Genomic DNA, 18,472 nt, shown 5'->3' with positions numbered 1-18,472 from the left:
GGCTCATTTAGTTGGCATCTCCGGGGGAATGTTGGTGGCCCTTTGGGTCGTCTTGAGTTCACTGTAATGAGGCAAGGGAATAGCCGTAATGCAACCCCCACATGGTGCCCTGCAGATGAGTAATAGCCCCCCCGCCCCACTACTCCCGCTTCCTCCCGCTCCGAGCCAGAAAGCTCCAGTCCACTTGCACCTAGTACCCTGCTGACTCCCCCCACCCCCTGGAGACTACAAATAGCAGAATGCAATTGGGCACACTGCGAAAAATGGCCTATGGGTTTTGGAAGAGCATTTTCAAGGCATTTAACATCTTGTGATGTGTGAAATGGTTACCTCATTGTTTTCCATTGTTTGACAAATGAAGGGTTCAGATATGATGTGATGGAAATATGCATTAATATGAACATCAGAAAGTAACATAGCTAATTTGAAACAGTTCTGTTTCATATATTGTATTTGACCTCCAGGAGAGCGTAGATTTAGGAATCTAACTGGTTCTTGGTGTGTGCTAACTGCCCTTGTGTTTCTGTACTACTTTAACACAATACCGGCACCCCACCTTCTCACAGCCAGGCTAGCACGTCTCCTTGTCAGTTTCACACCCCGCAGTCGCCATTATGTTCTGTCCCAGCATCAGGCCGCTATATATCAAAGCTATGCTGTCTCCAACTAAGTTCCAGCACCAGCCACTCCTTTTCTTACGTTCTGTTGCTGCTGTTGCATCACACTCTTCGTTTGTTGTTTCTGGAAGTCTGGGGATGGCTGGGCTTTTTGTGTTGTCAGGTGTACTATCTAGTCCTTTCAGTGCGCACGTTGTTGTGAGTGAATTAAACATCACGGCCCCTTTAAGGGAGGAGCACGCGCCAGGTCAGGAAATGGGCGGAAGGGGAGGAACGGGGAGGGGGGCGTTACAAGTTAGTTAGTAGTTGTAAGAGAATAAAGATGGTTGATATCTCCGTGGCTCCCCGTGTCAGTGATTGCATGAGGACCTGAGTACGAGTGAAGCCAGCCTGATAACAACTGGTGACGAAGAACGGACGGGAGCCCATGCTCTGCAACGCGAGGAACGTGTGAAAATAATAGCGATGGCGGGCCAGTGAGCCCACCAGCAGCGGAAGGCCTGTGAGCCTGGCAGTAACGACAGGCCTGTGAGCCCAGCAGCAACAGAGGGACTGTGAGCCTGGCAGTAGCGGCGGGACTGTGCGCCCTGCAGCGGGCCTGTGAGCCCAACAAAGACGGTGTGCCATGCACCCGGCAGTAGAGGTGGGCCGGTGTGCCCTGCAGCGGGCCTGTGAGCCCAGCAAAGATGGTGGGCCGTGAGCCCAGCAGCAACAGCGAGCTTGATCGCCCGAAACGAACGGTGGGCCGGTGCACCCTGCAATGGGCCTGTGAGCCCCAACGGTATCGGCGTGCCTGTGTGCCACATGGTCCTCATACAGGGCCCTTGCGCCCTGCGGAGCGGATGGAAGGTAATGCCGCAGAACAACCCGACCCCACGAGGAAGCAGGAATACAGCGGTGTCTGCACCAGAGACACGGAGATGAGCTCTGATCCAGTCACAAAACAGAAGAAGAGAACGGGTAAGCAGCCCCCGCGTGCACCCGCCTGCAGCAAAAGCAAAGGACAAGGGGGAAACACCACCTGGCAGCCCAACAGCACCAGCTGCCCCAACCGACGCAAACCATTTCCAAAAAACATAGCATAATGAACGGCACATGCAAAAGGGCATTATAAGGGAGAACGCCAGGTGACTACCCCACACCGTACCTCCATGTCACATCGAGAGTAGAATACCTTAAAAGACACGAGAGAACGGGAAAGATCAGTGGCGCACACGCTGACACAATAAGCGGCGCACGTGCCAACCGAACCAGTACAACCACTGCACCTCTGCCACGTGGTAGCCCGCCACCGTTGCTCACACCTCCAGAGCGAAAAGGACAAGGACCACTCAGCCAGGATCGCCACCATCAACATAAGGCGGCTACCAGAACCCAACCCACACAAACCCCAGCATTACGACCTGAATAACACCGCATCACCAAAGTGCAACCATGACTGACCAAGCCCAGGCAGCTGCAGATGCCGGGACAGCCCCAGTTGCCAATGCCAGCCTCAGCTCGCATGCCAGTCTCATGAGGAGACCAAGCCCCTTTACACTCAATCCGCACCACGATCAAGGTCAACGCTGGAAGGAATGGGTCGAAGAATTTGAAACTTTGTAGGAGCCATCGGCACACAAGACCCGCCGAACAAAATCAGCATCTTTACCAATGTCGTGGGGGGTGAAATCAAGAACATAATATGCACAATTCCACCACAGAACCGGACGACTTACCAACGACTCCTAGAAGCCATCAATGAGTCACACCCAACAGGGACTATGAACGTTATACCTTTAACCAAAGCGCTCAGCTCGCCCATGAGTCCATTTGCAAACTCGTCATACGCCTCCAGCGGAGAATCCTGAAAAATGCGACTTTGCCAACTTCAACGACGATGAAGCGATCAGATTACGGATAATAGAAGGATGCCTGTCATCAATGTTCAGAAAGCACCTCCTAAAGAAACCCTTATCCCTCAAAGAAATTCTTGACCTCGCACGAGTATACGAGAGAATAGATGTACATGCCGCTGCCATCAAAAATCCCAAAAAAGGAGACATCATTGCCGCCATAACACTGTACACAAGATAGCAGAGCCCCAGAACAGACCACACTCCAGGAACCCTCCTGCAAGAATGCAAGGAGACCGACAGTGCTACCGATGTGGGTTTGAATACCCCCACTGAGGGCCATGTCCCACGATCGGACAGAGATGCCCGAGGTGTGGCCTAGAAAACCACTTCCAGGTCATGTGCAAACAACAACTTCCAGATGCAGGGTCCATCCGCCAACAGAACATACAGGCCCCCAGCCCACATCCAGAACAACTGAGAGAACAACCAGACCGGCGAACGCCCGAGAGAGGAACATCATACACCACAACGACATACCAATGGCGGGACACTGTAAGAGCCCTTGAAAGCCTACAAAACGAACCAGACAGGAAAGCTCATGAACCGTACGAATATGAACTATATGACCAACCGAGGATCTCCACCGCCGGGAGTCCTACCAAACAGAACTCGCAACAAACACAAACCAAGGGAGAACCACAAACCCCATGGCAACAGACTATGACCCATACAACAACTCACCGCCCAGGTTACAAATGGTAGAAGACCAACAACCCGCATACCTGCAAGATGGATATGACAGAGAATATGTCCGACTCCTCAACGTCAATATGGATGACACACCGGCCCCCCATGTAACGGTACAACTAGGCAACACCAAAAACCAGTTCATCGTTGACACAGGGGCCACTGTCAGTGTAATGAACAAGGAACTATACCACCTACTAGCAGACGACTACCCCCTGCAGCAATCAAGAACTCACATCTTTCAGTGGACAGCGACACTACCCCTGATGTCCAAAGGACAATTCCTCTGCAATTTAACTCACAGGAACACCACCGTGCCGACGGTAATACACGTCATCAAGAGCCTCTCAGTGGGACGATGTCTCCTCAGCTACAGGACAGCCAGAGCGATAGCGCTCATAGACCTGCGATATGAACCAACAGAAATAATCCATGGACATCCGTCAGCCAGACACGAGATCCTGGCGATAACCTGCCGACCCATCGACAAGGACACCCTGAAACTCCAGTTCCCCAAGCTATTCAAATGTGTAGGAATGCTCAAGGACTCCGTTATTCAGCTACACATCGACACCACAGTAGCACCAGTTCCACAACACCCACGGAAAGTAGGATTCCATCTCCAGGCACAAGTATCCAAGGAACTGCAACTCCTGCTACAAAATGATATTATTGAAAAAGCCACTGGACCTACACCATGGGTATCACCCATAGTGGTAGTACCCAAGGACAACGGCCGACTACACATATGCGTTGACATGCGCATACCCAACACTGCCATACAACGAGAGAGGCACCCAGGCCCAAGCCTGGAAGACATGCTTGTCAGATTGAACCAGGCAACACACTTCTCCAAACTGGACCTTAATCAGGGCTACCATCAACTGGTCATTGATCTAGCCTCTCGCCCAATAACCACCTTTGCCACGCACGAGGCCCTGTTCAGGTATAAACGCCTTAACTTCGGCATATCATCAGCGGCAGAAATTTTTCAAGAAACAATTCGACAACTCATCTCATCGGAAGTCAACGCACTAAACTACAGTGACGACATCCTCATCTTCGGAACAACTCAGGAATCACATGACAAAGCACTTCTCTCAATATGCAAAATCCTTCTCAATGCAGGCCTGACTCTGAATGGCTCCAAATGCGAGATCAATAAAACGAGCATTAAATTCTTCGGACACATATTCTCCAGCAAAGGCATCACAGCCGACCCAGACAAAATAAAGGCCATCACAGATCTCCAAGCTCCCACAACAACAGCAGAGCTGAGGTCCTTCCTAGGCATGGCAGACCCACAATGCCAGACGGCTATCCAGACCATCAAGGACAACCTAACAAACCATCGACGGCTGGCCTACTTCCACCCGGAATGGGACACCATTATCACAGTCGACGCTAGCCCGATGGGCCTGGGAGCCATCCTATCGCAAACCAACCCCAGTGACACGCCGCAACACGTAGTGGTAGCCTACGTCAGCAGAGCCCTGTCCCCCACCAAGAAGGCATACTCACAAGCAGAGCGGGAAAGCCTAGCAGCGGTCTGGGCCTCTGAGAAATTCCACCATTTCATAATAGGCCAAAGATTCACCCTCGTAACAGACCATCAAGCCCTATTATCGCTATTCGGAAACCCCAAAACCAAAATGCCCCCCGAATAGAATGATGGGGCATCAGGCTCCAAGAGTACAACTTCGCCATCATTCACAAACCAGGGGGGGATGCAAATCCGGCGACTACTTGTCAAGGCACCCGATAGGAGGGAAAGACAGCTCACTGGTCCACAAAGCAGAAGACTACATCGCGTATCTGTCCACCAACGCCATGCCTCCCACCATCTCAATAGAGACGTTCGCAACCAGAAGCAAAGCTGACCCCACCATCAGAACGGCCCTACACCTCACCCGCATGAACAACTGGAGAAACGTGCACACAACCAACGGGAGTGAAGAAGGCACAGACAAGAGAGACCTAGATCGAATAGCAAAAATACACCTCGAACTAGTAGCTACCCACCAAGGGATACTAGTACGCGGACACTAACTGGTAGCCCCGAAAGATCTGCGGAAAACGCTAGTAGCCATCGCCCATGAAGGGCACAGGGGAATTGAGAACACTAAGAAAATCCTGAGAAGCTACGCGTGGTTTCCCTACATGGACATAATAGTTGAAGACGTTCTAGCCCACTGCGGACCCTGCCAACAAGCAGCGAGAAAGGCAGACCCAAACCCGATGCAGCTAGTGCCACTCCCAGAAAAGCCGTGGCAAAGAATTGCAATTGACTTCTACGGGCCGCTAGAGGAAGAAGGATATTTACTCATAGCGATTGACGAGTATTCACGATTCCCGTTTGTCAAGAAGACAAGTTCCACATCTTTTCAGGAGGCAACACCAATCATCGATGAACTGTTCACTGAATGGGGAATCCCGTCCGTCGTCAAAACCGACAATGGACCCCCCTTCCAAGGACGTGACTTTGCAAAATTGTCTGACCATCTAGGTTTCCACCACCAGAAGATCACGCCACTCTGGCACCAGGCAAATGGGATGGTAGAACGTTTCATGGCAACCATCAAACAGACATGACAAAAGGACCTAATAGACCAAATACTACACACTCAGGCCATATGCCGCATGCTCTGGAGCTATCGAAACACACCGCACAGTGCGACAGGGCAAACACCTGCCGAGTTGATGATAAAGTATAAGCCCAGAACTCGCATCCCCCAGTTGGACGACTACACCCCAGAACAAGATGCCGCCATAAGGGAGCGAGACGCAGAAAGGAAAGCTTGAGCCAAAGAGTGGGCCGACAAGAAACGAAGGGCCAAAGAATCGCTGTTGGAAGTGGGACAGATGGTCCTAGTCCGCCAAAGGCAATTCAGAAAGACAGACACGCGATACAGCCCAGAACCCCGAGTAATCACGGACATAAAAGGACCCATGGTAACTGCGATAGGGGAACCAGGCGAGATCACCAGGAACGCCTCGTTCTTCAAGAGACTGTATCTCGAGGAGAGAGACCCACCAGAGGTCACCGATGCCGGCCAGGCCCTTGAGGAGAAGACTGATCCCGATCCCCCAGCTGGAACGACGGGAGAAACCAGAGAGTCCCCGGGCAGACCGCAAAGGACCGTACGGAGACCCACAAGACTCATTGAACAAATGTAAGCCCCAACTTTCATGTTAAGTATGGGGGAGGTGTTGTGAGTGAATTAAACAACATGGTCCCTTTAAGGGAGGAGCGCGCGCCAGGGCAGGAAAGGGGCGGAAGAGGAGGAACGGGGAGAGGGGCGTTACAAGTTATTTAGTAGTTGTAAGAGAATAAATATGGTTGATATCTCCGTGGCTCCCCGTGTCAGTGATTGCATGAGGACCTGAGTACGAATGAAGCCAGCCTGATAACACACGTTACACTTGAGGATAATTCTATTTTATTTGCCAATAGTATCGATTCTACCGTTCACTTCTGAAATGCACGTTCATGTTGCTTCCGAATGGCAACGTTTGATGACACTTTTCTTAAACTAACTTACTAAACATTTCAATCATCTCAGCAGAGATGTTATTATCAATTTGAAACTCTAATAAGAGCACCTGCCTGCATTTCCCGCTGCACAGGCTCGATCAGGATGGCCGGTGATGCAACTCACTGCATTCTGGGATGTGCAGTTTGGTGCACGGCAGATTGCTGTGGGCCTGGCCGCACTTATTGGTATTTGCGATGCATTGGCAGTGAGCAGCAGTATTATTGGAGTCTTAAGCAGAGACCTAGCCAGGGTCATCTTGCAAGTGTGGCCTGAAGCTAATGTAGTTGGGCCCCCCACAGTGACATTAACGCTTCACATTCCCACACAGCGCTGCTGAGTGGGCATTTCACAGATTTTGGGTTGGCCTCGCCTTGCTTGCTCAGGCCCTACCCTCTCTATACCTCTGGTATTAAGCAGACCCCACAAATGCCATGGGACTGGCCCTTTTCTCTGGTAAGTTTCATCACCCATGAAAAGTTAATGTTGATTAATGTGCATATATTTTATGGACATTATGAATAACAACACAGTACAGGTGTCAAACAATGAATTAAAAACCAAGGAGTGTTTGCACATTGGTACGCATACCTGCTTCTTGCTTTCCCACAGCACTGCGAGCGCTGCTCTTGCTGGGAAAGCTCTTTTGTTTCCAGCGCCCTGCTTCCTGGAGGAGGCGGGACCGATTGGCTGCACGTGACCAATCACGTGACCTTACTCGAGGATAAGAACTCGCCGAGCCGACCTTGCGGTGTGTCCTGAATTAAAAACCAAGGAGTGTTTGCACATTGGGACGCATACCTGCTTCTTGCTTTCCCACAGCACTGCGAGCGCTGCTCTTGCTGGGAAAGCTCTTTTGTTTCCAGCGCCCTGCTTCCTGGAGGAGGCGGGACCGATTGGCTGCACGTGACCAATCACATGACCTTACTCGAGGATAAGAACTCGCTCGAGCAGACCTTGCGGTGTGTCCTGAATTAAAAACCAAGGAGTGTTTGCACATTGGGACGCATACCTGCTTCTTGCTTTCCCACAGCACTGCGAGCGCTGCTCTTGCTGGGAAAGCTCTTTTGTTTCCAGCGCCCTGCTTCCTGGAGGAGGCGGGACCGATTGGCTGCACGTGACCAATCACGTGACCTTACTCGAGGATAAGAACTCGCTCGAGCCGACCTTGCGGTGTGTCCTGAATTAAAAACCAAGGAGTGTTTGCACATTGGGACGCATACCTGCTTCTTGCTTTCCCACAGCACTGCGAGCACTGCTCTTGCTGGGAAAGCTCTTTTGTTTCCAGCACCCTGCTTCCTGGAGGAGGCGGGACCGATTGGCTGCACGTGACCAATCACGTGACCTTACTCGAGGATAAGAACTTGCTCGAGCCGACCTTGCGGTGTGTCCTGAATTAAAAACCAAGGAGTGTTTGCACATTGGGACGCATACCTGCCTCTTGCTTTCCCACAGCACTGCGAGCGCTGCTCTTGCTGGGAAAGCTCTTTTGTTTCCAGCGCCCTGCTTCCTGGAGGAGGCGGGACCGATTGGCTGCACGTGACCAATCACGTGACCTTACTCGAGGATAAGAACTCGCTCGAGCCGACCTTGCGGTGTGTCCTGAATTAAAAACCAAGGAGTGTTTGCACATTGGGACGCATGCCTGCTTCTTGCTTTCCCACAGCACTGCGAGCGCTGCTCTTGCTGGGAAAGCTCTTTTGTTTCCAGCGCCCTGCTTCCTGGAGGAGGCGGGACCGATTGGCTGCACGTGACCAATCACGTGACCTTACTCGAGGATAAGAACTCGCTCGAGCCACCCTTGCGGCGTTAAGCCCGTGAGGGGTGAAGGGCGCTGACTGTTTAACGACTGTTTAGCGCTGGTGGCGCACATACCTTGGAAAGGTTGCTGTTACTGCTGTCAGAGCGGTGATAGCGGATTGGGGTCTGTGGAGTAAGACTTATTCATTTTTATCCATTTTGTTGCATATATAATCACTTGGTTGCTAAACGTGCCGAATGAAAGGTATAACATACACGCTGACATCTGGGATGCCAGCTAATATTGTGATTACAAGAGCCTCTGTGAATCTTAAGCCTGCGACCCCTAAAGCCTCCCCCGTTACTATTCTTAAAAAAAAATTAGGATGTGCAACTGCTGCGACTCCCGTGAGTAAGAACCCTACTAGTGATATACGAGGATTTTGTACGCTAAGGGGTGACTCAGATTTAACCTTTCCCACGTGTGTTGAAAAACAACCTTTGAGCCCGGTAAATATGGGTGGAGGGATAATCGCACCGCATGTGGGTTCTGTGAATTCAAATGTGTCGATTTCGGACACTATTATTGTAAATGAGATATGCTCTACTCAACGCGACCTCGAGAGAACTGAGGAGTGCCCTTTAATCGATTTAACCACACAAAATTCTGTAGTTGCATGTAGAAACAAACTAAATGATATTAATAAGGAAGTCACTAATGAGGGTGAGAATAAAGATATGCAGGAGGAGATGGAAAATATAACTGCTATAAATAAATCTAATCTGGACGACTCTATTAATGAGATTGTGGTAGATGACCCTGCTTTGTTGGAATCCCCAATTCTCAACGATAGAACCAAGGGCAATGATGGCAGTTTATATAGATCCCCAAGCCTTTTTGATCACCACACACAATGCCCTAGAGATTTGACATCTTCTTTTGTCTATCCTACACCACGTGCACCACACAAAAAGATTGCTCCGAGTGTGGGAATCACAGATGGTAATGGTGGACAAACTGTACACGGCTCACTGGTGGAAATAACGCTGAATGCCATAAATATCTCGATTATGTCCCTTTTTAAATTGTTTGAGACCTTGGATGCAAAGATAAGTCGACAAGCTGTGCAGATTGAATTGATCACCCAGAACCTAGACAAAATATCTCGGTACATTGACATGGATGATAAGTCACCAAAGTCAATGAAAGATATTAAAAATAAAGACTGTGCACAAATGTCATCCGATGTAAAGGGGAAGCACGAGGTGGAGAATGTGGTACCGACTTTACCTATTTTTGAGTCTATTATATGCCCTGTCACATCCAGTGACGATGAGGTGCATTGTAGCCCTTCTAGTAGCGGGATAGTGACTGTGGAAAGTTGTACCTCTGTTAAGGCGAATGCAGATAAAACTGCTGTAGATAACCGAGGGTATGACTTTGGTGTGTATAATATGTTTGACTCAAGAACCAATGTAAGATCCAAAGCTAACACTATAACTAAAAAGAAAACTAAAAACCAGAAGCAGGCCTTGCGACCTTTAAAGGCCGCTACTAATCAATTCCTGAAACGTTTACAAATTACTTCGAAAAGTAAAGAGGTGGGGGGAGGTGGTCTAAAAGTGAATTATACTAATTTAAGACAGGCTAGAGAACCGGTAGCTAGCCAATCTGTGAATGCTGTATCCCATAACGACTATGTTCCACTAGATGATCTAGTGGCTCTGCTTGCAAAAAAAGGTTCCGAGGATCAATTGCGGCTGCAACAAGCTGCTGGTAATATTACAAACCATGAAACATCTTGTATCCCACTGGCTAGTACTATAGTGATAAACCACCCAAAGAATGATGTTATAACAAATACTATAAGTGCGAACCCTCCTCCAGTGAGAGAACCTTCATCGGATATACTAAAAGATATTAGAGAGACCATACAGAACTCGGTTGATGAGTATCTAAGATGGAAACAAGATCAGACCCCTGCGATAAACACTGTAGTGGAGGGCCGCAAAGTGTCATTTAATAGTAAAACTACAGTGTATTCACCTGATACAATACAAAATATTGAGAGAAATTCGGAACCAAACCAACGTTTTGAAATGGAACGGCTGAGTGGGGGAACAGGAAAGAAATTAAAACATGCCCTAGACCCGAATCTATATCACAGATTTATTCTGAAATGCCGCCCTGCTCCCCATATATCCTATGACTTAAACAGAACAAGTGTGTTGATGATATTTGAAGACATTGAAGAGTTAAGAGATATCTCTTCAACTGATATTCAACAAGTTGAATTTTTAAATGAGGAGAAGCTTGACGTTGTCCGATTGTGGATTTCATCCAACCTTGTCAGAAATATTATATGGCAAGCTAGGATGGAACTGTTCACAATGGGTTTTTTGCTAGCAGTTGATACTACAATCTTATCGACTAACATGAACTACGAACAACTACAGGACCCAAATGATAATATGGCTGGTAGATCCCTAAATATATATCGCAAACAAAACTTACTAGATCAAAATGAGATGGTAGGAGACCTGGGGAAAAATGATTATAGACCGAGTGATAAAAGATCATAATACAAGGAGTGGCGAGATGACATATTGACCCTGGTAAGTTGGAATACCTGTGGTCATGGTCATCTCTCTGCAAAAGATAGCAACGATCTTAATAACTATGATATAATAGCCCTACAAGAGACATGGCTGGTGGATTGCCCGGTATGGAACAATCATGAAATAGCATTTTTGGCAGCCAGATCAAATAAGAAAGGACGTCCATCCTCTGGGTTACTAATTGCCATTAAAATGGGGAGGGGCCTGTCAATTAGGCCTTGGGCAACCCTGAATATATTCATGCAATTAGTTAAAATTCTCTACCCCGGAGGATGTTTGGCTCTAATTAATATCTATCGTAACCCAATGGGTATCTCAGATAAAATCTTCATCAAAGAACTGGAGAATTTCTTCAACTTGATTCTTATGACTTCTGAAATAACAAATGTCATTCTCGTGGGAGATCTGAATATGCAATGTCTGACAGACAAAAAGTCACAAAAGCACCGCATAAATGAAATATGGGCGGATTTGATGTGTGAGCGTAATATGCTGATGCTTAACGGTGCGATACCTGGTGACACACCTGCTAGTGAGACGTGGCGTAGAGGACTTAGTAGCTCCACAATTGATTATATTTATACGGACAAAGCAATGTTTCAAAACATTGCTTCATTTAAAGTGTTAACACAGACTGTGAGCGATCATCATATGCTAACCTTGAAATGGAACTGCTACAAAGAACCATACAATCTAGAAAAAGAGCGGTATGCCACCAATTTGATAATAAATAATTCAAGAATAAGGTTTAGGTGGAACAAATCTACCTTGAATGAGTTGAATGAGGAGTTGCTGGGTGAACAGATGGGGAACAGCGGGGTAGAAGAACCATACAACGTCACACTCCAAATGTTCAAACTGCACTCTTCAACACGAACTCATGTGTACTTTGCACCTAGACACAGTGCTGACGATCAGGTTCGGAAACGTAAAACCTTACTGAGACGAGAAAAGAGAATGGCATTATCACTGCCGGTGAACATCAGGTTCGAGGTCATTCGTTCACTTCAACGTGCATATACGGCTTGGATTCGTACTCGTCGATGTATTCTTTACCAGTCTGATGGTGAAGAAATGCTTAAGGTGATTATGTCAAAAAATACAGCCCGAATTTGGGCGTTGCTTAATGCTGCTAACCATTTGGAACAGGGCCCGGTTCAGATAAACGGTGTAACCGAAACACTATGGATCAACTACTACACGGAACTATATGCTGACCCTGAAGTCAGACAAAATAGCCCCGTGATACCATGTAATAGCGTGGAATTATTACAAATATCTAGAGAAGATATATTAGGATTTATCCTTAGAGCATCCAACTCAAGGGCCCCAGGACCTGATGGGTTAACCAACTACATGATGAAGCAGTATCCGGAACAATGGGCTCTGATCCTATACAATATCTTTACTTATGCCCTACAATCTAACAGTATCCCAAAGTCTTGGAAATCCTCTGTGGTAGTGCCCATCTTTAAAAAAGGTGACAGGTCTAAACCGGCGAATTATAGACCGATCGCAATCTTGGATATACCTGGGAAAATCTTTTGCAGGTTTATTTTACGGGACTTTAACAATTGGGTAAAAACTTGTGACAAGCAAGATCCGCATCAAACAGGGTTTATACGTGGCATGGGAACATCTATAAATCTGTTATCAATAACAGCTTTAATACAGCATCATAACCTCCTGAAACAACCATTATTTTTTGTGTTCGTCGACTTTAGAGCGGCGTTTGACTCAGTGGTTAGATCAATATTATTTGACAAATTAACCCGAGAAAAGTGCCCTACATACTTAATTAGTTTGATAAGTATGTTACATTCAGAGACCAGCATACGAGTGAGGCTAAACCTACAAGGCCTACTATCCACTAATATTCCAACTTATAGGGGTCTCAGACAAGGCTGTATACTTGCAGCCACTTTGTTTAATTTTTTTATTGCTGATATATGTAAAGCTTTCAAAGAGGTTATTTCTGATGCGCCGAAATTAGCAGGCAAAGCAGTTGCAGCTCTACTATATGCTGATGATTTGGTTTTGATTTCGAAAACCCCTCGTGGCCTACAAAACCTGCTCGATGCACTTGCTAGATATGTCACTGAGAATAAGTTAACCGTGAATATGAATAAAACAAAGATAATGGTCTGTAACCCGAACTCAAGTGGTACCCTAAACAAGAAACAAAAAGCGTTAAGGTGGTGTTTACAAGACCATATACTAGAGATAGTTCCACAATATATTTATTTAGGAGTTATTATTGATGGAGCAAGTAATAAAGCATATCTACTAAGTCTCAATCAGAAGTTGAATATGATGATCTCACAAGCTTTAATTATTCAAACCAAATATGGTAAATTCACTATTACACCTGCCATAACATACTTCAAACAGAAAGTGGTTCCGGTATTACTCTACGGAGCGGAAACAAAACCGTGTATAATGAGAAACACATGGTTACGCTTTGAGAGTAAATTTTGGAAACGCATCCTGGGTTTACCAAAATGTGTACCTATGTCTTGGGTCAGGTATGAATTGGGGTTAATATCATTACATGCACGCTATATTTGGCAAATGATTTCATTGTACAGAAAATGTATTTTGGCGCCCGGTAGGCATAAATTGATTAATACCCTTGCTGATTACGTGTTTACGACTAATGATCAATATATGGTGAAATGGCGGCATACTATAATTGAAGCCTTGGCCGAAGCGGATCTTTCCCTTGATGACCTCCTTACAAATCCAGACAGGGCCAAAACTAAGATATTTCAGTATGATTGGTTACGCACAAGGGAGATTTGCCTGAAGTATCATGATTTCCAAAAAATGCATACCTGCTTAAAAGGCATAGTATTGTGGAACCATATTTATTTAGATCACCTTCAACTGATCATAGAAGACAATTTTTAAGAATACGCTTTAACTTATGTGAAACAAGGGATCTGAAAGCCAAAAGGAAAATGATAATGAAGGAAGATAATCTATGCCGTTTCTGTAAGATAAATGATCAACCTGAAACCCTACGGCATCTCCTTACAGAATGTCAAATCCTTAAACAGCAACAGGAGCTCTATTTTAAACCACTGCTATATGAAAACACCCATATTACAACAGAATCTCTTTGGTGGTTGATCTATTGCGGGCACACCACCGCTCTAAGGCTCGCTACCATTGCTCTTGTGAAGGATTTGAGACTGGATATTGATCAAGAACTGACAGAACCCAAGATCTAACTATTATGATAACCATTAGTGAGGGATATATGTATAGATACCTTTGTATATGTGTACTTTTTATGTGTACTTTTTATGTGTATTTTATGTGTGTATTTTCATGTATTTCCTGTGTGCACTTTTTATGTGTACCTTTTATATATAATACTACAATTTTATAAATATGAATGAAGATGAAATATTAATGAGATATTGTAAAGTTGATTTAGTTCAGCTATAACAATAAAAAATAATTAAAAAAAAACAATGACTACAAGACAGTGCCTTAACCACACAGGGTTTTCTAGGGATGCCTGCCTTGAACATAGTGCAACCCATAATACAGTTTACAGAGATCTCAAGTTATTGCATGTAGTTTGCAAAATATTCGATCATTCCGGTATTTTGGGCTCACACCCTATTTCATTGTGATGCTCATAGCCTTGTATTTTAATAATGTAGAGGGAGGTAAATGGACACTCCCTAAAACACTGGGATTTACTGAGCATGCATAATTTTAAAGCGCTGTCTCAGCATCATTTTAAGGAAAGAGTGCGAATGAAGTAAAGATGCTTGGTGAAAAAAGTGGTCAGTGACATGTCCGCGGTGCCAGCTGTAACGGGCTTTACTATTTTCATATTGAACAGTTACTTTGCAGCCTACTGGTGGCAGAAGAGAAAACATCTACCCCTGTCATATAAGTGGGTTCAACCCAGGGAACCTGGTACAAAAAGATGTAGCTCTCCGGAGATCCCCCATAATATGTGGACATTCTGGCAGGGCTGTTTCTGATTTTCTGCTTATGAATTTGATCAAATCCTTTATTATTATTAATTGGTTGTTTATAACACACTTAGGGCCTCATTACACGGTAGGCGGTAAGGGTTTACCGGTACCAGTATTTTACCGGTACCGGTAAACCCTTACCGCCTTACTACGAGGTCCCTTTGCGGGTTGGGGAATTTAACCCCTGCTTTTTGCAGGCGTTAAAAACCAACCCGCAAAGGGACTAGGGAGCTAATTAAGGTACCGTAATTTGCGGTGCCGTAATTAGCACCTTCCCCATTCCCATTATGCCCTATGGGGCAAAAATGGGAAAGGGGAAGGGCAATGGGGGAAGGGGGAATTACTGCCCCACCAACCTTGGAATAGGGCGGTAATTCCCCTTTCCACCAAGGCGGTGCCGGTATTTTACCGGCATGGACCAAGGTGCTGAAAGCACCTTGGTCCACCGCCATCCGTGTAATGAGGCCCTTAATATCGAAAACGTTTCTAAGCGCGGACTTGCTTCCAAGAAGAGCGCGTTGCCACTGAGCTACACTACTCGGGTCAACCTTTAGTTAGGTAATGGTAATATCTGTTATTTACAAAGATTTGAAGCTACTGACAGGCAGTGGGATGCTCTGAATGGTCATCCTTGACCCAGGTAACCTCTAGGCTATAGTGATGTTGCCAGTGTGGGGGCATGGGAGCTCAAGGAGATGGCTGGTTAAGTCTTACTTCTTCCTTTGACCAGTCACACATTGCAAGACCCCCAATAAAACATCACTTTTCCATAGTTCATGCCCCCCAACACTCCCATGCTCCTGCTATCCAAGACAATTCCCTCTTCTCTCTCCCACAGAACATGGCTCAAGTACAAAATGACTGTATTAAAATGTCCTTCTCCCACAGTTCCAAGTTTTGAAATCATCTAACTCTGGAGTTAGTGGGCAAGGCACACTTATATAGAGCACATATCATGGAATAAGGTGAAAGGAACTGGTGTTCTCAATCTCATTGGGCTTCTGTTGCTTCCCTTAAAATGAAACATTGCAAGTGGTCCCAATTTAAACCTAACATGTCAATCACAACAGAGGGTCCAGGGAAAAATTGCCATGCGATCTAGATCAAGCGTTTACACAAAACATTGCATGCAACAAACACCATTACCCCTCCATAAGTAGTATTTTCTGTAAAGTTGTGAATTGACTCGATTCACGTATGATGGTTTGAGGGGTGGGCCACTTTTTTTTTAGGTGTCCAGGCCTATTTCTTGTCCCAGTCCGACACTGTTTTTAACCAAGTCAGTTGGTAGTGAAACAGTCCCTGGAATTGGTTTAATATTTTGATGCGCGATCTTTGCCAAGTTGTTCATTGCTAAACGTCATTTCATTATTGGTGTCTCTGCGTTAATGCGTTTAACATATGAACAGCTTTTTAATAAAGAACGAGAGCTAGAAGATGTGTTCTCTACGGCGCTTAAAATGTCCCTGGAGCTTCCATGCCAACCAGATGGTCAGAAATTGCTATGATTGTTTACCCCATAATATCTTTAGATGCTGGTTCGTTAGTGGAGGCATGGAAGTTGTTGGGGGAGTAGCTGAGAACGGTAATTTGCATAACTTTACAGTAAAATAGCTACATGATACTTGAGTAGAAACAGTGATGTCAGCAATCTATTTTTTGATTCTTGTAATTGCTGGCAATTTTCTACCATTCAATTTGAAGCATTCCAAGGAGAATCAAAAGAACAAAGAAGCGGGCACTTACTCGATTAAGAAGTAACCTCTGCCCCGTCTACAGTTCTACAGCATCTCTGCCTGGCGGCAAGGTGCTTTCAAAGGTGAAAAGCAGAGCTCCAAGAAAACACCCACCCCCGGTCCTTGAGATACTTAGGGCCCGATTGATGGAATAAATCTGTGCCGAAAACAGGGCGCATGTGTGCAAAACGCGCATCAGCGTCCGTTTACCGATTCATGGAACACATTGCGCGTGGCTTACCTGAGACCTGTGTGGAATCCGCATGGGTCCAACACATCACTGCGATACCACGAATGCGTTGCGCAAGACGCCCAGTGAAGGCGCACACCGTCCAGTGCACACACCTAAAAAGGGGGTGGAACACGTGGAATGGGGAACAACAAGTGTAAATGTGGGCATTACAGGGAAAGTACCACAGTAAAATACTTGCAACGCTCACTCACGTGCTAAGAACACGTATTCATGGAATCAAACAGGGCTCACCGGTGTGCAGGAAAAGACACGCTAATCCAGAAACATGTCTGCCAAGCGAAAGTTGGCTTAAGCGTCCCTGCGCACCAAAACCAATGCACAAAAGTGTGCATGAAAAATAAACGTGTGTATACAGCTACGAAGAATGTACCATTCCTTGCAGCAGTGACCGTGGGACACTGCAGGAGGAGTTGGAGGAGGATAGCCAGGCCCTGCATTTCTTTTACCCAGGACCAGCCTTTTTGGGATGCCTGATGACCAGGTCTATGGCAGGTATAGGTTTCCACCTCATATCATCCTAGACCTGATCACTGAGTGGGAGGATTACCTCACATCACCCACACTGTGCTCCCAAGCACTGAGCCCCTTGGAAAAGTTTCTCAATGTACTGCATATTTTGGCCACTGAGTCATTTCAGCGGACAACTGCCGTAGTTGGGGGTGTTTCACAGCCCACGCAGTCACACTGCCTACCCCAGGTGTTGGCAATTATGACTGCAAGCCCCTCAGCCCGCAGGCACATATACATGCCCAGAACACCCGCAGAAAGGCAAGCCATGGTCCAGGACTTTTATTGGGGGGCACACTTCCCCAAAGTAATTGGTGCCATTGATTGCTCCCATTTGGCCCTACGTCCACATAGGGCCACAGAGCACATCTATCGCAAGCACTGGCATTCCATCAACGTGCCGGTTATATGTGATGCCAAGGGAATCATTACCTCTGTATATGCCAACTATCCATTGTCCACCCATGATAGTTTCATATTCAGAATGTCACCCCTAAACCGGGACCTGGAAGCTGGGAGGCATGACAACACATGGCTCATTGGTGAGTCTAAATGCCTGTGCACATGCATGCCTGTTAGACACAGATAACTAGACAAAGCCAACTAATGACAACCTTTCTCACCTCCCCAGGGGACAGTGCCTACCCTCTGAGCACCTACATGATGACGCCAATACGGAACCCCACCACACCACCCCAGGTAAGATACAACGCAGCCCATATTGCAACTAGGGCCATAGTGGACCGCACATTCGGAGTGTTAAAGACACGCTTCCGCTCCCTTGACCACTCCGGTGGACAGCTACTATATGCACCACCAGTAGTGTGCAGGATCATTGTGGCAGCATGTGTCCTGCACAACGTTGCAACATGGCGTGGCATACC

The 18,472-nt window shown here is 46.5% G+C and overlaps 1 protein-coding gene across 1 annotated transcript in view; it reads right to left on the bottom strand.

The window, feature by feature from the left end:
- LOC138489039 (5-hydroxytryptamine receptor 5A-like) overlaps positions 1-18,472 on the bottom strand; it is a 724,752-nt gene that overhangs the window by 256,570 nt on the left and 449,710 nt on the right. The window lies entirely within an intron of this gene.

The sequence above is a fragment of the Ambystoma mexicanum genome, chromosome 9, assembly GCF_040938575.1.
Source record: "Ambystoma mexicanum isolate Mex_15411 chromosome 9, UKY_AmexF1_1, whole genome shotgun sequence".
In the NCBI taxonomy this organism is placed as follows: domain Eukaryota; kingdom Metazoa; phylum Chordata; class Amphibia; order Caudata; family Ambystomatidae; genus Ambystoma; species Ambystoma mexicanum.
Note: the sequence above shows the minus strand (reverse complement) of the source record. Positions and strands in the feature narration are given on the sequence as shown.